General features: G+C 38.0%; 1 protein-coding gene across 2 annotated transcripts in view; it reads left to right on the top strand.

The window, feature by feature from the left end:
• The first annotated feature begins 1,128 nt into the window (after positions 1-1,128).
• Positions 1,129-22,556, top strand: part of ZBTB46 (zinc finger and BTB domain containing 46) — a 135,130-nt gene continuing 113,702 nt past the window's right edge. Inside the window, exon 1 of one of the 2 annotated variants that reach the window (XM_036751197.1) lies at positions 1,129-1,315. The gene's annotated coding sequence lies outside the window, so the exon portion shown is untranslated. Of the gene's footprint in view, positions 1,316-11,022; positions 11,095-22,556 lie in introns of those variants that run through there. The other variant, XM_036751196.1, reaches the window with a different exon arrangement.

Here is a 22,556-nt window from a genome sequence, read left to right on the forward strand (position 1 = left end):
CCACGTGCCGCCCCCTCCGCCCGCCCCCCAAAAAGAAAAACCAATCCGACAAAAACACCAAAGGAAAATCTTTCAGGCTGGGAACGAGTCTAGAAAACACGTGCTGAATCGACTTGTTGGAAAAGCCCCGAGCCAAGGAAAGGGGCTGGGCTAATGCTTTTTCCTCCAACTTTCCCATAACGAGTTCTCCTCCACGCCCCTGCCCCTGCCCCTGCCCCTGCCACTGCCACTGCAGGTCCCTACTGTTCAATGTTTACAAATCTGGACCAAAGAACTCCCAAGCAAAGAAAATAGAGACAAACGTAAGGCCAAGGACAGCAGCATCCCGCCGGTAGACGGGCGGATAGCTAGCTGTCAGGTCCAGCTTTCTACCCAAGTCCACAGCGCATCCTCAGGAGGCTGGACTCCACTTCCCCTCAGATTCTCAGGGGTCCCCCTGCCAGATGTCATTACAGAGAAAGCAGCGCCTGGGAGAGGGGTGCACCCCCAAGGCTGGGGGACAGGGGATCCCCGTGCGGACCCTGAGGTTGGGAGAGGGGGAGCGTGAGGTGGAGTATTGGAAGGAATCAGAACCTCAGAGGTCGGACCCTGTACCACCTACATTCTCTCAAACTGCCCCCCCCCCACGACCCCTGAAGCCCCCCCACCCCAATCCAGGGGAGGGGGCGCTTCCCACAATGCCCAGCGTTCTCCAGCCCTCACTTCCGCTGTCCAGCCACCCAGCTAGAGGGGCGGAGGGGACCCGAACCCAAACGTCCAGAACACTGGCCCCTGCACGTTACCCCTCCCCCAGCACCGCACCTAGAACCAGAGAGGAGACACACCACAGCAGGGGGGCATAGGGACGGGGGCGGGGCTATGGAGCCAGGGGCAGGAGGGGTGGAGCTTAAAGAGGGTGGTCGAAGAAGAAAAGGAGCGGAAAGAGGCCAATCAAGAGCGGCCGGGCGCGCGCTAGGGGGCGGGGTCAGAGACCGCGAGCGCTTGCCCGGCGCCTTTCGCGGGCACGCGCGAGGCAGGGGGCGTGTGTGAAGGGGGGGGTGGCGGAGACGGCCGGGGGCGCGCAAGGCTGAGCGGGGGCGCGCTGGAGCGGGTCTGACTGACGGACTGACTGAGAGCGGAGCTAGCAAGCGGAGCTCCGTAGGCGACTCGGACCCAGCACCGGGATTCCGGGGGCGACGGTCAGGGGCAGGGGCCGAAGAAAAGGGCTTCGGGCTGGACGAGGGTCAGTCGGTCGCGGCGCCCGCTGCTTCTCATCCTTCTTCTCCTCCAGCGGCCGCCCTCGCTCCCTGCCTCCCCCCGCCCCATGGGGTAACAGGTAAGCGGCGAGCCCGGCTGCTCATTGTCCGCTCCGGCCCGGCCCAGCCCGGCGCCTGCCCTCGCCTCCGCTCCGCTCCCGGGCCGGGGACTCCCCTTTGCCCGGCGCCCCTACCCCTGCTCCCCCTCAGCCCCGAGGGTTCCCCCGGGGCTCCGGCGCCCGGAGCGAAGGACCCCGCGCCCCCGTGCGCGGGGCGCCCCCTGTGGCCGGGCGCCTGCGGCGGCGGAGCAGAAGACCCCGGGGCGGCCGGGGCTGGGGGTGACAGACACCGGCTGCCCTGACCCGGCCCGGAGACGACCCCGCCGCGGCGGTAGCCGCGGTCCCCTTTGCCCCCTCTCCCGGCTTTGCCCCGCGCCCCGCGGTCAGGGCCGGGGCGGAGCGGGGATTAGCGTCGGTGCCTTCGGGTCCGTCCTGTGCCCCCTCCCTCAATTGCGCCCGGCGGGGGTGGCAGCGGGTGGCAGTTGTCTCTCACTCCTCCGGGCTAGCGGAGGGGGTGGTTGGAAGGCACAGTGATTCCCCTCCCTCCCTCCCTTTCCCCTTCTCTGCCACCAGGTCTGACGGCGCCTCACTCCCATTTTATACCCTGGCAACACCTCTCCCTGAACCGCTTTGAACCCCCTGGGGCCACCGGGCAAGAACCACCAGCTCTCGGGGCTGCGGGGGGAGGGAAGTTGGAGGATGTCTGTGAGAGTGAGCGTGTGTGTGTGGGGGGGGGGGGTGTTCATGTTGTACTGGAGGGGCGGGGGCGGGCGGACACGGAGACTCTGGTTTTGGAGGAGGGCTGTTACTGAAGCGAGGTAAGTCTGGTGTGTGCCAGGGTTTAACCCCACACCCCCTCCCTCCCCTTGTGCCTCCTCCTCCTCCTCCTTCCCTCCTCCCTGTAACCTCCAAAAGGGGAATTTTCCAGCCGGTAATTTCTGCTGCGTCAACACCCAGCTCTAGGGAGAGGAGACAAGGGGCATTTTAGTAGCTCCCACTGCCCATGAGAGGCTCCTACTCAAACCCCAGAATTAAAATTCTTCCCCCAAAACGCAGCCTATAGGCAAGTTGCACCAAGAGTTTCTGAAGAGTCTGTGTCTCAAAACTGCCTGGAAAAAGGGGATGAGGTAATACAGAGAAGCTTGTGTATTTCTTTCTCTCTCTCAGGCCTGTTTTGGGTTATTGTCTCCCCCTAAAGCCAGACACAGATCGCCTGGCCTTGCCTCCATTTTAATTACAGGCTGAAATGGGGGAAGAAGTGACCCTAGAACAAAACTGCAAGATCATTTCTCTCCTCTTTGGTGAGGCAGCTAATTGAATGTGAGACTTAACCAAAAGGGCTGAGATTTCTTTATATGTTGGGTAATAGATTCGGGGGGAGGGGGTAGCATTCCCTTCTCACCCCTTGCCACCCCAAAGGCATGTTCTCTGAGGAGAGAAGAGGAAGGATTGGACTTGAAGGTGTGTTTGCAAAATAAGGGTTTGTAATGCTGGCTTGGCTTTGTCTCCCTGTAAATAGACATGTCAGTTTCACAAAGTAATACAAGTGTCTGATAACTCAATCCCAGATGACAGGGAATGAAGCTGATTTTCAGGTCTAGAAAGATTTCTAGTTGTTTATTTTTTTTTCTTACCCTCACAAATTTAGTATCTTGTCTGGTTAATACACCACACACAAAACCTGTCAGTAGCTGTACTTCAATGAAATCTGAATGTTATAGGAAAAAATGCTTTTGACACTTGATAAGGAAATATAAACAAAAGAAAGTTTAATGGAGATTAGCAGAGAATTTCCTCATGCTTTCTATTTTACAATCTCAGTGATTCATTCAGCATGGATTACAGTGACAAGATTATTATCAGCATTGTTTAAAGAAATGCTAATTAGAAAACGTGTTTTGCAAACAGCACTGAGCAGACACCTGTACCGAAGTTCTCACTTGCATTTTAATTGTATCAGTTATTTTCTTTATATTTGATTTATTGTAATATCTAACTTCCAGCTTTTTAAAAGAGTTATTATAGGTTCGCTTTCTACTTAAGCATCTCAACCTTTATTGTTGGTTTATGTAAGGCATTTTTTCTTAGAATGGGAAATATCTTTTATTCATAAAGAATAATTACAGTAAGGATTTCATAGTAGCAGTGAAACAAAATAAGAGTATCTTCTTGCAGAAGAGTCCTTCAACTTGATAACTTTATGGATTGTCCTGGATCAAAAAATACTCAGAAATATCTAATCTTTTGTAATTACTGTATGATTTAACAGTTTACCTGCAGTATGACCATATACTTCATTTACTGTAACTTAAGTACAAATGTGAACATTTTCAATGAAAAGTTTTGTAATTATTTTGGTGTCTTTCATAAAATGGGTTGCATTCATAGCATATTAAATGTGGTAAAGAACTATCAGTGAGGTATTTGGGGATTGAAACCTAATATAGAATCTATTGCCCAGTGGGCCAGCCTGAGAACTACAAAGGAAAACTTAGATTTGTATTTACAGGAATTCTCATTTACCTGTTTCTGAAAACAAGAATTTTGTTTTGATAAGATAATTGCTTTTTAATTGAACATTTTTAGTCATTTTTGTGTTCTGATACGTTGTTTCCTCATGCTTAAACCCCAGTTAATTCTGTGTCTTCTTTGATAGATGTAAGTGATTGCTGTTTATCCTTATGTAGTGAATTCCACCACCCCCTGCAGTTATGAAACAACCTCATTATATCACTGATTCATTTATACTTTGGGTCAAATCTTGCCTCTGGTGTCCATAGTAACATATAGTGTATCTTTCTCGCCAATAATGAGTGCCTGTAACATGGATGTGATTTTTGTACCTTAAATAATTTTATAAGAGGATTCCACTTTATGTCTGTAAATTCTCGAAACTTCTTGAATATTTTAAAATTGGATTAATTTTGGGTACCTTGTTTCAATGTTAGCAGATAACTTATTTACAAGTGTTAATAAACAGATTTATGATTTCATAATATGAACTTTGAATATTGTCCTTTAACTGGCTTTTTCAAATGTAAAGAGAAATTGGGCCAGATTGTCCCTGTGGTCTGTGTTTCTGGGACGGTTGTACTTGGTCTTATCAAAGGGTTTTTATGACAGCTGTAAGCTTAGGAAAATGAGTTTAATGAATGTTAAGTGGAGGGGAAGAAAAATCCCAATAAGCTCACAAACTTGATAAAGTTTTACTTGCTGTGACTTTATACATGAATCCAGTTTCCGTTTGATTAGGCATCATCTTCCTCTTCTGTTGGGTTAAAATAAGTTATGTGTACTTTAAAAGCCTTCCCCACTTGGCTTTAGAATCCTTCATTTGTTCTTGTTTTCAGTTGTGAGCCTACACAAACTTTAAAATTTTTTTTGTTTCTTGCTAAGTGCAAGTTTTTCCCCAGTTCACATTTCTTTTTTAAATCCAGAAATCATCATATAACAAATGATATTTTTCCTCTTGCCCTTTCTTAGGATATATTTTAATAAATTGAGCAGTGATGATAGATTGTTTAGGTTGCTGTTCCTGTCTCTTTCCCCAGATCCCAATAATGTTTCTTTACTGCTAAATATTTATTTTTAATGGTCTGAATGAGGGATAAGTGAACATTCTTTTAAGTACACATTTTAAGGGAAGAGGACTTGGTTTTAAATCTCTGAAATGTTTTCTTCAATTCTAATTGTTGTCCTTTACTCTGGTTGTAGTTACCTAGAGCTCTTTGCTTTAGTGTGCCCAGTACAGGCAATAAAATTGCACCAGAAAAAACCTGAGGATTTTAGAGAAAAGGACTAAAGATGTTTCTTTTTGTCTTCCATCTTAAACACTTGTTTGTCATATAACCAAAAGCACCGATCATTCCCATGTTCTTGTTAAAAAAGTTTTATATCGTATTACTCATTAGCAATGACAGAAAATGCCCCAGAGTGTTTGCCATGATTGGCAAAAGGCGTAGTAAGAAAATATGAAAAATCCTGAGAAAATTATGGTAAATGAGGAAACTAAAGAGTGAAATCAACCAATTTTTAATTAGTTATTATACTGGTGTTCCTTTAAGTATACACACATATACATATATACATAATGCATATATTTATATATAATATACATGTGTGTATATGTATATACACATATTCATATACAATTGAATAACTGTAAAGATGATCATTTTGACCTATAATCAATCAACAAGCATTTATTAAGTGCATACTATATGCTAGGCATTTTGTGCTATACAGTAGGGATACAAATACAAACATGAAATGGTCTCTTCAAGGAGCTTACTTTCTAATGGGAGATACAGTATGTACATATAGAAAGCAAATACATAATAGATACAAGGTAGTTTAGGAAAGAAGTACACTAAATATAATACATCTAAATAAAAATCATCTTGAAATATCCTTTTCTAATATGGGTTTCTGGCTAGGTTTGTATATACTTATTTGTACGTTGTCTCACCCATTAGACTGTCATTTCCTTGAGAGCTGGAACTGACTTTTGCTTTTCTTTGTATCTCCAGCCCTTAGCGTAGTGCTGGGCACAAAATAGGTGCTTAATACATGTTTAAGTGTTTAATAAGTGTTTATTGATTGAGTAGGTGTTGAATTTCAAAGTCTATTGTAAGTTGAAGGTACAATGCCAATCATTTATTTTCCATCAGAAGTGCTGTGATAATGTTCTTTTATCAAAAAATTAAATCTATTTTGTGAGTCACATCAGACCAACCCATAGGGCAGCCAGCTCACCCTCAAGACGCTCCCAGTCTAATGGGGAAGACAACATGCAAAGAACTATGTACAAACAAACTATAGACAGGATAAATTGGTGGTGATCAACGTAGGCAGTAGAATTAAAGGATATCCAGTAAGGCTACCTGTGGAAAGTGGGATTTTAGCTGGAACCTGAAGAAAGCTGGGGAAGGCAGCAGATAGAGATGAGGGAGAGAATTCCAGGCATGAGGAGAAGCCAGTGGGAAAAAAAATACATCTAAGTGTGAGGATGGAGTGTCTTGTGTGAAGAACAACAAGGAGGCTAATGGACTTGGATTGTAGAGTGTGTGGAGGGGAGTAAAGTGTAAGAAAACTAGAAAGATAGAAAGAGTGAAGGTTATAAATGACTTTAAATACCAGAGGACACTAATTTTTATCCTGGAGGCAATAGAAAGCCACTAGAATTTATTGGGGTAGCTAAGTGGCGCAGTAGATAGAGTGCTGGGTCTGGAGTCAGGAAGACTCATCTTCCTGAGTTCAAATTGGGACCCAGGTACTGGGTGACCCTAAGCAAGTCATTTAACCCTGTTTGCCTGAGTTCCTCATCTATAAAATGAGCTGGAGAAGGAAGTAGCAAACCACTCCAGTGTCTTTGTCAAGAAAACCTCCAATAGGGTCACAAAGAGTAGGACATGACTGAAATGACTGAACAACAACAAAAGAATTTATTAAGTAGTAGATAAGATGCAATATAATGAATAAACATTTATTAAGTGTCTACGATGCACTGTGCTAAGGTCTAGGGATACAAAAAGAGTAAAAGACAGTCCCTGCACTCAAGTAGCTTATAATCTAGTGGGGGAGATAATATGTAAACACATATATACAAAGTAAGCTATAAACAGGTTAAATAGGAAATAATTAACAGAGGGAAGGCACTAGCATTAAGGGGTTGGGGAAGGCCTCCAGTAAAAGATATGATTTTAGTTGAGACTTAAAGAAAGCAAGGGAGGTCAATAGCTGGAGTAGAAAAGGGAGAGCCTTTTAGGCTTGTGGGAAAACCAGAGAGAAGACATTCAGATCCTTTCTTTAACCCTTTGACAGCAGAGTGGAGCATGGACTAGAGTGGAGAGAGATGTATAGCAAGGAGGTCAACTAGTAGGCTATTACAATAGTCCAGGTATGACATGATGAGGACCTCTTCTAGGGTGGTAGCAGTGTCAGAGACATTAATGAAGGTAAAATAATAAGGTCTTGGCAACAGATTATATATAGGGATGAAAAAGAATGAGGAGTTAAGGATGATGCCTTGTTTGCAAGCCTGGTGGCTGGGAAACGGGTGGTATCATTGACAGTAATAGGAAAGTTAGGTTAGGAGAGAGGGATGATAATGCAGTTTCGTTTAGGTTGGGTTTAAGATGTCTACAGGACATCCAATTTAAGATGTACAATAAGCAGTTGAAGATGGGAGACTGGAGGACAACAGAAGGGTTAGGGCTAGATAAGTACATTTGAGAATTATTAGCAAAGAGATGTTTGTTGAATCCATGGAAATTTATGAGATCACCATGTGAAATAGTATAGAGGAAGAAGAAGAGGGGACCCAGGACAGACCCTTGTGGGATACCCACAGTTATTGGGTATTACTGAGATGAATATCCAGTGAAGGAGACTGAGAAGGAATATACAGATATATAGGAGATGAACCAGGATCAAATAGTGTCATGAAAACTTAAGAAAATATCAGAAAGAAGAGGGTGGTCAGCAGTGTCCAAGGCTTCCGAGAAGTCAAGGAGGATCAGGATTAGGAAAAATTAGATTGCCATTAGGGTTGGCAATTAAGAGATCACTATTAACTTTGAAGAAGCAAAGTTTTTAAATTACTCACTTGTGAAGTTTTCTTTTATTAATGATTGTTTCAAAATAGAATGTGAGGTGTTCTTCATAGAAAAAGGTAGTAGTGGTAGTTTTCAATATGTTCATACACATAAAAATCTTATGGTGTAGCGTGCAAAAAGTCCGTTGGTAAGTAGCAGTTTTCCTAATACTAAAGTAGCACACTTAATCATTGTTTGAAATAATCACTGAGGAAAGTGTATTTCCTCTATTTCTCTTGAATTATTTTCAGACAGTATCATGTCACTAAATGTTAACTATAGTTTGATGAGAATTCATTTTTTTCTGGCCATAGCATAAAATTATGCCGAAATTGTCCTATATGCATGAATAATTTTTAATATTTGCATAGAGATAGGGTACAGAAATAGTTTTTGTTTATTAAACACTACTGTCCCTCAGCCTTTCATCCTCATAGTTCTATTTATTTTGCAATTATTATAAAAATTATTTTACATGACAATACATATTTGCCTTCACCATAGTATTTATTATACACTAGAGGTCCAATATAACACTTTTCTGTAGAGCAGAATTTGATCTAAGGCTAGTCTGTCTTGTATCCCATTAAAGGAGGTCTAATCCCTGAAATACCATCTCTCCTGTATACCTCTTCTCTTTTCTGACACTGCTACCACCCTGGCACAGGCCTTCATTATTTTAAACTTAGTTTATTTCAGTAGCCTGATGGTTGGTCTTTCTGCCTCAGATCTCTCCCCAGTCCCAGTCTGCCCTCCTCTCAACTGTCAAATTGATCTTTCTAAAGTGCAGATCTGACCATATTCCCCCTTTCCCATTCAATAAACCCCAATGTCCCCCTATTTCCTCCAAGATCAAATATAAAATCCCCTGTCTGGCTTTTAAATCCGCTCATAACCTGGCCCCTTTCCAATCTAATTATACCTTACTTCCCTCCATATGTGATCCAGTGACACTGGCATCCTTGATGTTCCTCACTCAAGATATTCCTTCTCTCGACTCAGTGTATTTTCTCAAATTTTTCCTCTGGGTTTGGACCTTTCCCTGCTCATATCTGCCTTCTGGCTGCTTCAGATCTCAGCTAAAGTCCCATCTAATGCAAGAAGCCTTTCTCAGTCTTTCTTACTCTTGGTGGCTTCTCTCAGAGATTATCTCCAGTTTATCCTATGTGTATCTTGTTTGTATACAGTTAATTGCATGCTGTTTCCCCCATTAGACTGTGAGCTCCTTGAGAGCAGGGACTATTTTTTATTTTACCTTTCTTTGTATCCCCAACACTTAGCATAAAGTCTGGCACAAAATAGGTACTTAATAAATGCTTGTTGACTTAACTTATAAGGTAGTTTTACCTAAAAGGTAGCCCCCACAACATACCTATAAGCATTGCAGCATAGCAAGGCAACACTGTCATTATTTAGGTATACATACTTTCCTTTTAGAATAGGATCTCAAGGTAAGAGTAGCAAAAAGAAAAATGCTCATATGTATATTGATGAGCAGGATGTTTATACAGAACTGTCAACATTGTTTATTGAGTATCTAATACTTACAGATCTCTGTATTAGATGATGATGTGACTTATAAAGGAATTTGAAGAATTGGTCATTGCCTTTAAGAAGCTTATGACCTAATAGAGGAAACAGGATAAATACAAGTTGATAACATGCAGAAGTGACAGGAGTATACATGTGTGTAAAAGAATGTGGCTGTATGTTTACATAGAAACTCAACTCGGGCTGCTTAGAGGTTATATATGTAATCAGAGCAGGAAAAATTATGGATAGGGCAAGGGGTTCTCTAAGTGTTGCCACTGGGGCCAAGAGGAATTAATCTAAAAAAATTGCATAGGGGAAGTTATACTTAAATATTTTGGTGGAGAACTAGTGGCAGAGAAATGGTGAAACCATTCTAATCAAGAGGAATGATGTGCCAGTGATTTGGAGGTAGAAGGGAGTACATAGTACTTATACTCAATAAGCATTTATTGAACACTTACTGTGGTCTAGGCACTGTGCTAAATACTGCGGATACAAAGAAATGCAAAAACCTGTCCCTCATCTCAAGGCACTCACTGGAAAACAACATGTAAGTGTCTGTGGACGTAGAAAATATATACAAAATACATGAAAGTAATCTCAGAGGGAAGGCATTAGCAACAGAGGGGACCAGGAAAGATCTGCAGAGAGTGGGATTTCAGCTGAGTCTTTAAGGAAGGCAAGGAAGATGCGAACTAGATGGGAGGAGGGAGTGCATTCCAGGGATGGGCGACAGCCAGTGCAAAGGAACAGAATTGGGAGATGGGGTGTTATGTGTGAGGAACAGCAAAGTGGACCAATGAAGCTGGATTGTAGATTGTATTGAGGAGAGTAAAGTTTAAGAAGACTGGAAAGGTCTGGAAAGGGCCTGAGTGTGAAGGGCTTTAAATGTCAAATGGAGGACTTTATTTTTGAACCTGGAGGGTAATAGGAAGCCACTGGAGTTTGAGCAGAGAGCAGTGCTCTAGGAACAGCTCTATGTTTTAGGAATATCAATTTGACAGCTGAGTGGAGGATGGCTTGGAGCAGGAAAAGGCTTAAGGAGGGAGACCAATTAGAAGGTTATTGCATGTTACTCTTGGAGTGACTATGGTCTGTGTGGTGGGAGATGAAGGAGTTGGGTAAGATGAGACCAGTTGTATAGTCTGATACTTCTGTATAAAGCGTAGGTAAATAGAAGACATTAAATTTGCAGTGATTTTCATCTGTGTAGGTGTTCCTTTCACCAGTTCAAAAGGTAACCCATTCCTGATTTCTCATCTTTTATAATTTTTGTCCATATCTTTCCATGAGTCTTCCATGGAGGCTGCACCCTACAAGTAGGGAACTTGTTCTTTTTCTTTTAATATCTTTGGCTGCAAGGGTAGCACTTGGGCTATTTGTTTTCTTTCATTCGCTATATGATTTGCCTATCTCCTTTTGTGGTCATAGTTGTCTTTTTCCCAACTTATAGATCATAGGATCACAGACCATTAGAACTGAAAAAAGACTTGAGGGATCATCTAGTGTACAACCCTTTCATTTTACAGATGAAACTGAGGCTCAAGAAGTTAAGGGATCTACTAGCTATGTGACCATTGGCAAATATCAGAGCTGGGATTTGAATCCAGGTCTACTGATTCCAAGTTGAGTGTTCTTATCACTTCAGCAGACTGCTTCATTTCATACCAAGTAAGTCATTCTTAGTAATATGTTTACATCTTAACATTTTCTTCGGGGGCAGAGTCTGAGATTGGTCCAAGAGGCCAATTTAAGATTCTGAAAAGGGAAATAAGAACAGTAGGTTTAGAGGAATATTGTTCTTAAATCCATCCATCCATAGAATGTGCTAGGAGGGTTGGCAAAAAGGTTATAGGCTAGGTCAGGCCTCTGGTGTTTAGGAGCCAGGCTGAAACTTGGAAAATGAAAAGAATGGGGAAGACCTGAGGAATTTTATGGCAGAAAATGGGCAGAACTTAATGGTGGACAGCATAAGAGTGAAAGAGAAAATTTGTCATTGATTTCATGGAAATTGAATAGAAGGAGAGGGGTGCCAGTGACAAGAGTAGGGAGTAACTTGATTGAAAAATTAACTGTCTTTTTAATATATTCCATTTTAGATATGGTACCTGAATTGTGTAGTATGAGAAATCTAGATCAGGATAGAAAAAAGTTTAGGGTTAGAGAAGGATCTGTTAGTTTGTATTATTAGGATAGAGTCATTGAACTAAATGAATTAATCAGATTCTTTCCTAAAATGAACATTTTTGAATAATATTTTATTGTTTTTTTACAATTACATATACAAAGAATTTTTAATATATTTTTTTTAAATTTTGAGTTTCAAATTCTTCCCCTACCTCCATCTTCTCCCATCCTTCCTTCTTGCCTCCCTAATAAGGCAAGCAATTTTATATAGGTTATACATATGCAATCATGTAAAACATATTTCCATATTAGGCATGCTGTGACAGAAAACACAGACCCCCCCCCAAAACACACACACACACACACACACGCGCACACACATGAAAAATAGTATGCTTCAGTTTGCATTCAGACTCTATCAGTTCTTTCTCTGGAAGGGAATAGCATTTTTCATTATGAGTCCTTTCAAGTGTCTTGGATCATTGTATTGTTGAGAATAGCTACGTCGTCTACAGTTGATCATCATACACTATCGTTGTTACCATGTACAATGTTCTTCTGGTTCTGCTTACTTCTCTCTGCATCCAGTTCGTGTAAGTCCAGGTTTCTGCTCATCATTTCTTCTAGCACAATAGTATTCCATTACAATCATATGCCAGAACTTGTTCATCCATTTCCCAATTGATGGGCATCCTGTCAATGTCCAATTCTTTGCCAATACAGAAAGAACTGCTATGAATATTTTTGTACATATAGATCCTTTTCCTCTTTTTTAAAAATATCTTCGGGATACAGACCTAATAAGGGTATTGCTGGGTCAAAGGGTATGAACAGATTTATAGCCCTTTGGGCATAGTTCCAAATCTAAAATGAAATTTTTAAACATTTAGAATTTCTTCCTACTGTACTGCAAAACTGAATTTAAGTATTTCCTTCTCTTTGAAAAGTCATTTTAAATACTTATTATAGGATGTTAAGATACCTAGCACTCTTGAAAAATATCATCTACATCTTATTATTGTTAATGATTACACAGGTTATTGCATTCAGATATTCCAGGGAATCTATGATCTCATATACTCATAGAATTCTAAAGTTAAAAGGGATCCTATAAGTGGCTGAGTAGTTTAATCCATACCCCAGAAGGAATATCTACTATACCTGACAAGTACTCATCCAGCCTTTGTTTGAAGACTTCTAATCCATTGCTTAGTGAGGCATTTCAGTCTACTTTCAAATATCTTTGCTTATAAGGAAGCTTTTCCTGACATCAAATTTGCCTATTTGCAACTTCCACCCATTGCTCCTGATTTTGCCACCTGGAGCCAAAAAGCCCAAATTTGTTTCACCTGCCAACTCTTCTAATGAAGACATGCCCTTCCCACCTCCCACCCTCATCCCTCCAACTTTTTCTTTTTCAAGCTAAACTTCCCCAATTTATCAATCAACAATCTCATCTTTGCAAATTGTAATCCATCCATACTTGACCGTGTTGTAGAACTCTCATCCATGATCTTTGAATCTGCCACAGCAGGTAAACTCAACTTGTTGGGGACCTTTTTCTAGTGTTCTTGACATTGTATAAATAACATATTACTACATACCTTTTTAAAAATAAATTTGGAAAAGAAACAAAAGATGTGTATATTAACATTAACAAGATAGTAAAAATTATTATATATATTTTTTGTTGTTGTCCAGTTGTTTCAGTTGTGACAGACTTTTTGTGACCCATTTGGGGTTTTCCTGGCAAAGACATAATAGAGTGGTTTGCCATTTCTTTCTTCAGCTTATTTTACAGATGAGGAAACTGAGGCAAACAGGGTGAAGTGATTTGCCCATGGTCACGCAGCTAGTACGTGTCTGAGGCCTTGAATTTGAATTAAGATCTACCTGATTCCAAGCCTGGTGTTCAATGCACTGTGCCACCCAACTGCCCCGTTATATATTTAATATACTTTTATTACTGTTGATACTGTCCTCTGCATATTGCCTCTATGTGGAGACATAGTATATGTATTGGTCTTTTGTGTCTGTCTTCAACACCCTATATCATTTTAGTTATATTTTCACATATATCTTTGAATTCTTCATATTCATAATTTCTCATGGTAATATTCCATTCCACTCACACACTGTAATTTATTTGGATATTACATAGCACCCTTTTATCTAAGCATTTTGGAGATATTTTTTAAATATGATCTTGAAAACTTAGATTATCTGGGAGAAAAGAATCAGAAAAGAAACATCCATTTTAGAGATGGAGAAACATGTTTGATTAAAGAAATTAGTTGCTTTGTTCATGGTCTTATAGGAAATCATTAGTGGAGCTCAGTCGGATTTCCTAACTCCTTTTTCAGTTTTGTATTCACTAGACCACAAGAGGAATATGTGGAACTGTGCTAACAATTAATCCATCTAGTCTTGCATAAAGTTCTTGACAACAGCCAGGACTTGATGATTCAGAGGAAGGTATTCAGCTTCTCAGATATCATGATGATGACACCTTAGGCTGTTGTAGTCCTTAAACTACGTATGCAGGCTTAGAGAAGAAAATGTCATACCAAGGAGCTAGTGTGGTACAGTGGCACAGTAGTCCCAAGTACCATGACAAGAGCTACTATTTGGTCCACGTATTTCTCAGTTTTTTTCTTTTCTTTACACTCTCAACTGTCCTAGGTACATTATTGTATTCTACTTTTTCCAACACATTTTTGAATTTTAATTTAATTTTTTTTCTTTAGGAGGTTGTAATCTTGTTATTAATTTATTTTTAGTTTTCAACATTCACTTCCACAAGATTGTGAGTTCCAAATTTTCTCCCCATCTCTCTCCTCCACCCCCCCCCAATGGCATGCATTCTGATTACCCCTTCCCCAAATCTGCTTTTCCAACACATTTTGACCAGTGACTGTCCATGTTATCTCCTTTAAAGAAGAGTACTTAATGACTTCATTTATTGATATTGTATGTAGATTAAGCAGCTCCAAAGATCTGCATAATACTTACATCATAGAAAAGAAAAGAGTCTATGATGGGAATTATAGTTATGTAAAAGAAATAGGATGTTCAGAAATGGAAAATTTGTTCAAAGAGGATTGGATTCTATATTGGTACATTATGGATTCAAGGACTTGGGCTGTCAGAGTATCTATAAGCAATTTATAATCCTTTACAAAGGATTATATCTATTATACAAGAGTGAAAGAGAAATTATGTAGTAAGAAAAATGTTACTTAAATAAAAATGTTTTGAATTGAACTAGTTCCTTATTAGGTTGTCACAGTGGACTCAAGTCATTTCAAAGAACGTTTGGCAAATGCTGACTATGCAAAGCACACTATAGCTTTTAAAATGTAAGTCTTTTGAGGTTCTGTTTGAGATTTCTAGTATATGCTATAAATTTATTTTTGTAGAATTAGCTCCAGGTACTCAGTCCTAAAAGGTTGAGATAGTTTGACTGGTTTTTAGTTTTCTTTCCTTGTGTTTTTCCTTCCTGTCATGCCTCACCCCCTTCTCAACAAAACACATTTAAACTCAATTTAAATTATAAAATGCCATGTGACATCTTTAGTGTTTATTTAAAAATTTTTGTGTCTACTTTGTTTGAAGAACACTTCATTGCTTTCTTTATCTCTTTTCTAAAATATTAGGAAACTCTCATTATTTGAATAATGATTTTAGTTTTCCTTGTTCTTTAGAAACTATAATAATAAGAAAAATTGGTATAGAATATAATTTCTTTCCAGCAAGTTATTAGACTCAACATGATTTGTATATAGCCATACAGCCCCCCATACAATACAATACAATACAATTATTTTAATTTGAAAGATATACAAGTAGTATATTTAGTATCATCGTGAAAGCTGATCTCCTGTATTGGAAAGATTGCCTTTCTTCACTGATTTGATTCTGAATGACTTGAGATGATCATGTTTCCATCAGTATCCAAAGTTAACAGTTAAGCGTGTTTGAAACTATGCGAGAGTTTATTAACCCTCTAATATATTTATCTGAAGGTGAAGTTAAATATATAGAATTAGAATTCTTTTGGGGGAAAGAGGTCTATAACAAACATTTGCATTTAACAGTATACCATTAAATTGGTGTGTCTGTTAATGCTGTATTGTATAATTTTTCAGTTGAACATGAATAAAGCTCCTATCAAGTTTATAGATTTTTCCACAAGTATTTACTGATGTTCTTTTGCCTAAAATGATAGGGAAATAAGTACCTATTTTGTTTTCATTGTTTTAGCTTTATTTAGTTTTAAGATCATATATTTTTATTCTTCAACTACAGGACATTTTGAAGAACTCTTCAGAGACTATTAGTAGGAGCATTTTCCCTCGATGCATTAAAAAAAATTTATTATACTACTGTGACACACTGAGACAGCTAAAGAAAGAATTTCCAACATTGGTATGTTTTAAGACTTTTCCTGTGTTATTAGCAGAGCAGGAAAAGAATTAGGAATTACAAAGAACCTTTGCTTTGGGGTTTCAGGTTTGGGTAAAAGTTGACTAAATTTGGTGAACAGTTATTACCTTTTTAAATGTCATATTGTCTCTGCTTCTTTTTTTAATCTTCATAGAAATTCATAGTGTGACATAACATTTGATGTCATGAGAGTTGTTATATGGAGTTCAAAAATAATAGTGGGAATTTTCACAATACTCTCCATTTTGACCACATCTATACTATAATATTTTGTGTCCACTGATAGCCTGTGGTCAGCCTGTAATGCTAAGTAGTATAATGGAACAGTAGTTAGTGTGATGGAGCAAAACTATCTTTTAACATTATTAGTATCTTTAAAACACCTCTTTCCTTTTTGAGAAAGCTAAAAGTGATAAGTAGCTCCAGCTGCTTCTGTAGTAACTGTAGTAGTTCAGAAATCAAATTCAAATTTGATAACTAATCAAAATAAATAGAATAAAAATGTCTTATGTTTCTATAATTTTTTTAACTTCTTAAAATGCCTTCATATCAAATCATCTTCCTAGAAAAGCTTTGTGAAGTAGTTAGGGAAGGTATTATTATGTTCATTTGACACATGAGAAAACAGGCATAGAAGAATTAAGTAGTTTGTTTAAAGTCATGTAGCTAGTTAATAGCAGAGCTAACACTAAATCCAGTACGTTCTTAATCTAGTGTGCCATCAACTTGTTTTTAAAAAATATTTTGATAACTCATTTCAATATAATTGGTCTCTTTTGTAATCCTATGTATTTTATTTTATGCATTTAAAGCATTATTCAGAGAAGGGGTGTATAGGCTTCACCAGACTGCCAGAGGGCTCCAGGACACAAAATAAGGCTAAGAATCCCCACATTAGCATTATCTAGAAGAATACTATGATGTAGGCAACCATAATCTCTAGTATTTAACTGTAAGATAAATCTGCTTTCATGATTTTATAATATTTACATCTCATAATTTTATGCCTTATGTTACGCTGTATTTTACATGCCTGTATCATAGCACAATTGGATTAATATTAAATAACTAATTTGTTACAATTAAGCTTTCATATGTATATAGTAATTAAGAAAGCTAAAATGTTAATGTATTTTTTGCCTGTTAATAAAAATATTTTTTGTGTATGCTTTTTGCTAACAAGGAGAGTGAATTAATTTTTTTTCAAAAGTAACTATGTAACTAAGTTCTTGAGAACTTAGTTGCCTGAGCAACTTACTCTAAATGATCTTTTAAAATATTAGATTTGTATCTAGTTGATGAATTGTAGGAAGCTATATAGTAAGATTTCTTTTTTAACACAAGAAATGTTTCACTTCTGGTTTTCATTGTGTTTACAAAAAGCCCAAGTTAAATTTACCTTTGCTTCTCTTTCCCCTGTACAAAAAAAAGTATGTTATATTCTTAAAATTGGAATCTTTATATTAAGAAGAAATTCTGTAACAAAATGGTTTTAGTATTTCAGTAACATGGCAGTGAAATTTACATTTGAAACTTCATAACTAAAAAGTTTTGTAATTGACATTCCATCAGTTTATTTGAAGGCATGCATTTTTATTTGTTTTAATATTACCATTCTAATTAACAATAAGGATTAAAACTGAAAGATAAGTAATATAGTCCTTCTGGCGAAGGGGAAATTGAAACAAAATAGATTTAACACTCGGTAATGAAAATGTCAGTACTCTAGAGTTTATATTAGCCAATATAGTTATGTTTAATAAAGAGGATACTAGAAATTTGACTGAAGGTGGCTGAGTAGGTTTTGGGTAGGTAAGGGGTTCTTCCCCTTCCATACCCATCTCAGTACAGCTGAGTATATTTTGTGCTATCAATAACATTCCTCAAAAACTAAGGCAATAAGTAGAGTTCTTACAAAATCTTCTAAGACAAGATGGCATAGGCCTGATTATTGCACTCTGGCACGTTAGTGTTCGCAAAAATGGAAGATCAAACAGTTAGCAAGTATTTGTTAAGTGCCTGCTATGTGTCAGACACTGTACTATGTGCTGGGGATACAAATGCATAAGCAAGACAGCCTTTGTCTTTAAAGATCCTGTGTTCTACTGAGTGGGATACATGTTCACAAATAAGCAAATATAGTATGTATACAAAAATAAAGTGATTTGGAGGGGGAAGAAAGCGATGATGAGAAAGAAAAAAATTTGGATTCATTGCACCTTAACTCAGAACTGAAAAACTCATTCAAGATGGAGGTCAATTCCAGTAGATTATCTCTTATGTCCCTTACTGTCTGCACTGCTACCTTGTATTATTATTAATACTTTGTATGCTCTATCTCCACAAATAGATTGTCAAGTCCTTGAAGCAAGGGCTCTGTCTTTTTTCTTTTTGTATCACTAGCACCAAGCACAATGCCTTGTAACCAGTAGACATTCAAAGGTGTCTTGATGAAGGTGTCGTTATGCCATTACACAATTTCTTCTTATGATTCAGATAAGAATTAGTAGGTTTTCTTTAATCATGATGTAATTAAAAAAAAAGAGTTTATCTTTTATGTTCTGCTACTAATCTAAAGGGAATGTTTCAGCGTTTCAGCATTAAAGGATAAAAAGGTTCACTGGTACTAAATTCACATTTGAAACCTGGAATTGATCCCTCACAAATTAGGGAAAACAGAGTGTTTGGTACAGTGAGAAGGTGATCATGCATTTCTTGTCTCACCTCTTTATTTTAAAAGTGTCCAGCACATCAGTGATTTGGGTTTCTCCTCTATATTGCTTTCTTACCCCAGGAAGATCACCCCCCATTAAAGAAAATGTGTGAAAAGTTAAGGTCCAAACCATGAATCTGTATTGTGTAATTTTCCAACACTGAAATGTTTAAGGTTCTAGCTAGAGTGAGGAAAGATAAATATAGATTTCTCACATATTCATGCTAAGTTTAACCTCCTGGCTGTTAGTTTCCTGTCTTCTTAATCTGTCCAGTACAAGTAGCATGGGACATACATTCAGTTTTGTTGTTATTTTTAATTAGAAATTTGAGCAACCCAAGGGGAAAAAGTAACCTGTGAAACATATACCTCAAATTCATTTACATTACTCAAGTCTTCTAAGAGAGTTTACTCTTCTGGGAGGGTTTTTTGTATAATTACAACAACCTTATATTCTATTTTCCCCCTACTTATTTGATATAAATGTTTCCATATATTGACAACTACTGGTTATTTAAAATAGTTTTATTCTATTAGCTTAATGTATGATATTTTGCTTAGCTAAAAGAAGGTATTAGGTGTTTGGGTTGTTTCTGACTTTTCACTTTTACTAGTAGTACTGCTATCAATATAGGATTATAGATAAGATCTGAGAGATAACTTAGAGTCAAACCCTCTAATTTTACAGAAAAGAAACTGAGGCCCAGAGAAGCTAAGTAACTTGCCCAGGGTTACACAGCAAGTAAGTATTTGAGATGAGATTTGAACTTAGGTCTTCTTACCTCCAAGTCAGTTCTCTTCACCATGCTGCCATCTTCATAAACTTTTTATATTTTGAGTTGTTTTCTTGAAATATATTCTCAAAAGTGGAATTGCTTGATTAAATAGTATAAACTCCTTTTTGGGTTGTTAAATATTACCAGATTATTCTCCTGAAAACTGAACCAGTTTTGAATGACACCGGCAGTATGAGTGGACCTGTTTTCCTACAGCCTCATAAACATATCCATTTTATTCCTGTTTGATATTTTTGTACACTTTCAGTTATTTGAATTTTTTTCTCCCAGAATTCAATTTCTTATAGGTGAATAAGGGAAACAGCATTTATTAAGCACCTACTGTGTGCCAGGCTCTGTGCTAAGTGCTTTACAGATATCTCATTTGATCCTCACAACAGCCCTATGAGGTAGGTGTTACTGTTACCTCCATTTTACAGTTGAGGGAACTGAGGCAGAGAGTGGTTAAGGGATTTGCCCAGGGTTAACCTGGGCAGTGGCTTAACCTGAATTTAAAATAAGATTTTCCTGATTAGGCCCAACAGAGGCCTCACTTGCCTTCATTTGTGCCCTGATGAGTACAATTTTACATTTTTTATGGTGAGCTTAAATTACAGTTAATTAGTGTTAGCTATAAACAGTGGTGAAAATGAAATGGGGAAGAAAGGAAGTGAATGTTGTGTGGAAAACAGTATCAGATTCATTTAGCTCTACCAACATTCAAATCGTATGATAGTATTATAAATTATTTTATTAATAATAGGATTAGGATTATTTTAATCCCAAAATCTCTGGGAAGAATTTGAGTTTTTAGGTAAATAGGAGAAAAGGAATGAAGAGACTACAAAACTTTTTTCATCATTTTAAAAAATTTTAATTTATTTTGATTGATGCTTTTTTATGTCACATTTGTTGCCAAATATATCCATCCCCTTCTCTTATAGTGATCTTCCCTTTGTAACAAAGAATTTTGTAATGAAGAGGACTAAAAATGGGTTCAGCAAAACCAACCACCACATTGACCATATTTGATGATATATTTTTTTCAGCACTTTTTAAAAAAAACAGATTCTAGGTTGATAATAAAAACATGCTATTAGACTATTTTTGTTGCTATTTTGATTATAACCAAAGGGAAATCATAGAATAATTTGTATGTCTAGGGTTTCCATAGTGAATGTCTAGTAGGTACTTTCCCTTTTCTGTTGTTCTCAAACTTCCTTTTTTAGTGATTTTACTTAAAATTTAAGTGATTTTTTTTTAGCTGTGTTTATCCCTGCTTTTTAAAATAAGGTAAGCTATTAATTATAACCTAAACAGGGATTGCTTAATGGGCATTTCATGTGTATATCATAATGGTAGACTTAAGACTCCAAACATGTATGAGCAGTTCTTTTCACTTTTTATAAATCATAAAAAATTTAATTTACAAATACTTACGGGAAAAATAGGTGGAATTTTGTACTTAGTTACCAGGAATTATCTCAGAGACAAGCATATGCCTACTTTCCAAAGCTAACTTTTCCAACTGTGCTCATTCTTCCAGGATGTTTTAGAACACTACTCCATCAGTTATTCCCTCATTCTGTTGCATCTTTAATATCTCCTCCACCAGCTTTCTCTCATCTGCCTGCACAGATGTCCTTTATCTTAAAAATTAAATACAAAGATCTACCACTGTCTACTTCTCAAATTAACATTCTCCATCCTTCCTTATTCCTTATGTATTCCTACTTCTCCTTCCACGTCAACTTGTACTCCCAGGTTGGATCCACAGGAGAGCAACTACAATTTCAGATTCAGGGGTACTCTTTGCACCTGTGCTTCATAAGGCCACACTAGTGTGTAGCCAGAAGGTACAGTTAGCTCAAAGCAAAGACATTTACTGAGATGACATCATATGACCAATAGTAACAAAACATTCCCTCTGTTAACCTGGGGCACACAATTATAAAACTGAATACAGTATCACTGGGAAAAGTGGGTGTGTACTTATAGAGAAATTTATTCATAACTCAATTTTTAATTTTCACTTTGTCCATACAGAATATACATGGAAGTGTACCAATTGTATAGGTAAAAAAGCCAAATCATAGGCTACTTAAGAAAGTGATAATGACTGTATGTAGGGAATTCAGTTTAGTTCAACAGGCAATTATGAACCACTTCCTATTTGGAGGGCACTGTGCTAGGTTCTAGGGATGTAATGACAAAAACAGAACAAGCCTTGTTCTTAAGGAGCTTATGTTCTAAGAAAAATACTGTATTATAATAATAGCTCAGATCTGTATAGCACTTTAAGGTTTACAATGTGTTTTCCACACAACAACCTTGTGAAGTAGGCATTGTAAGTATATTTATACAATTTTACAGTTGAAGTGTTAAGTGACTTAGCCAGATTGACACAGTTGGCAAATGACAGAGCCTGGATTTGTACTGGGGTCTCTCCTGACTTTAAGTTCTCATTCTTTTATATTGATTGTTAACATGAGACTTAATAAGGTTCAAAGTAAAATAGTTTTAATTTTGTAGTATAAAATATCTCATAATAGTGCCCCCTCTACATATTCTGCACATCAGATAAATTGGCTGGTTCTCTGTTGCCGTGTACATGTTCTGTACTTTTCTGCCTCTATATTTTTTCTCCATTCTGTTTTCTACACTTGGAACCCCATACCTGAGGGGAAAAAACCCTACAGTCTCAACTTCTTACCCATAGAGTCAAAGATTTCATAAAGTCTTGAAGTTTGATAGAATTGAATGAATAGAGAGGTAGGGGTTATATATAACTAAACAGGGTTATTTAATTTTCAGAATTTGTATTTTTCACATCTCCTTCATTTCTCAATATCTCCCCACTCATTCCTTCCAGAAAGCCATCCCTTTTAATAAAAAATAATTTAAAAAACCAAGTTTAGCAAAACTAGCCAGTACATTAGTCAAGTCTGACATTATATACAGTGTTCTATAGTCTTCCACTTCTGTAGAGGTCAAGATTGGTCATTATACTTTCACAGCATTCAGTTTCAGTTATTTTGTTATTCTTTCCTCTGATATTGTTGTATTCATCA

The sequence above is a fragment of the Trichosurus vulpecula genome, chromosome 3, assembly GCF_011100635.1.
Source record: "Trichosurus vulpecula isolate mTriVul1 chromosome 3, mTriVul1.pri, whole genome shotgun sequence".
NCBI lineage: Eukaryota > Metazoa > Chordata > Mammalia > Diprotodontia > Phalangeridae > Trichosurus > Trichosurus vulpecula.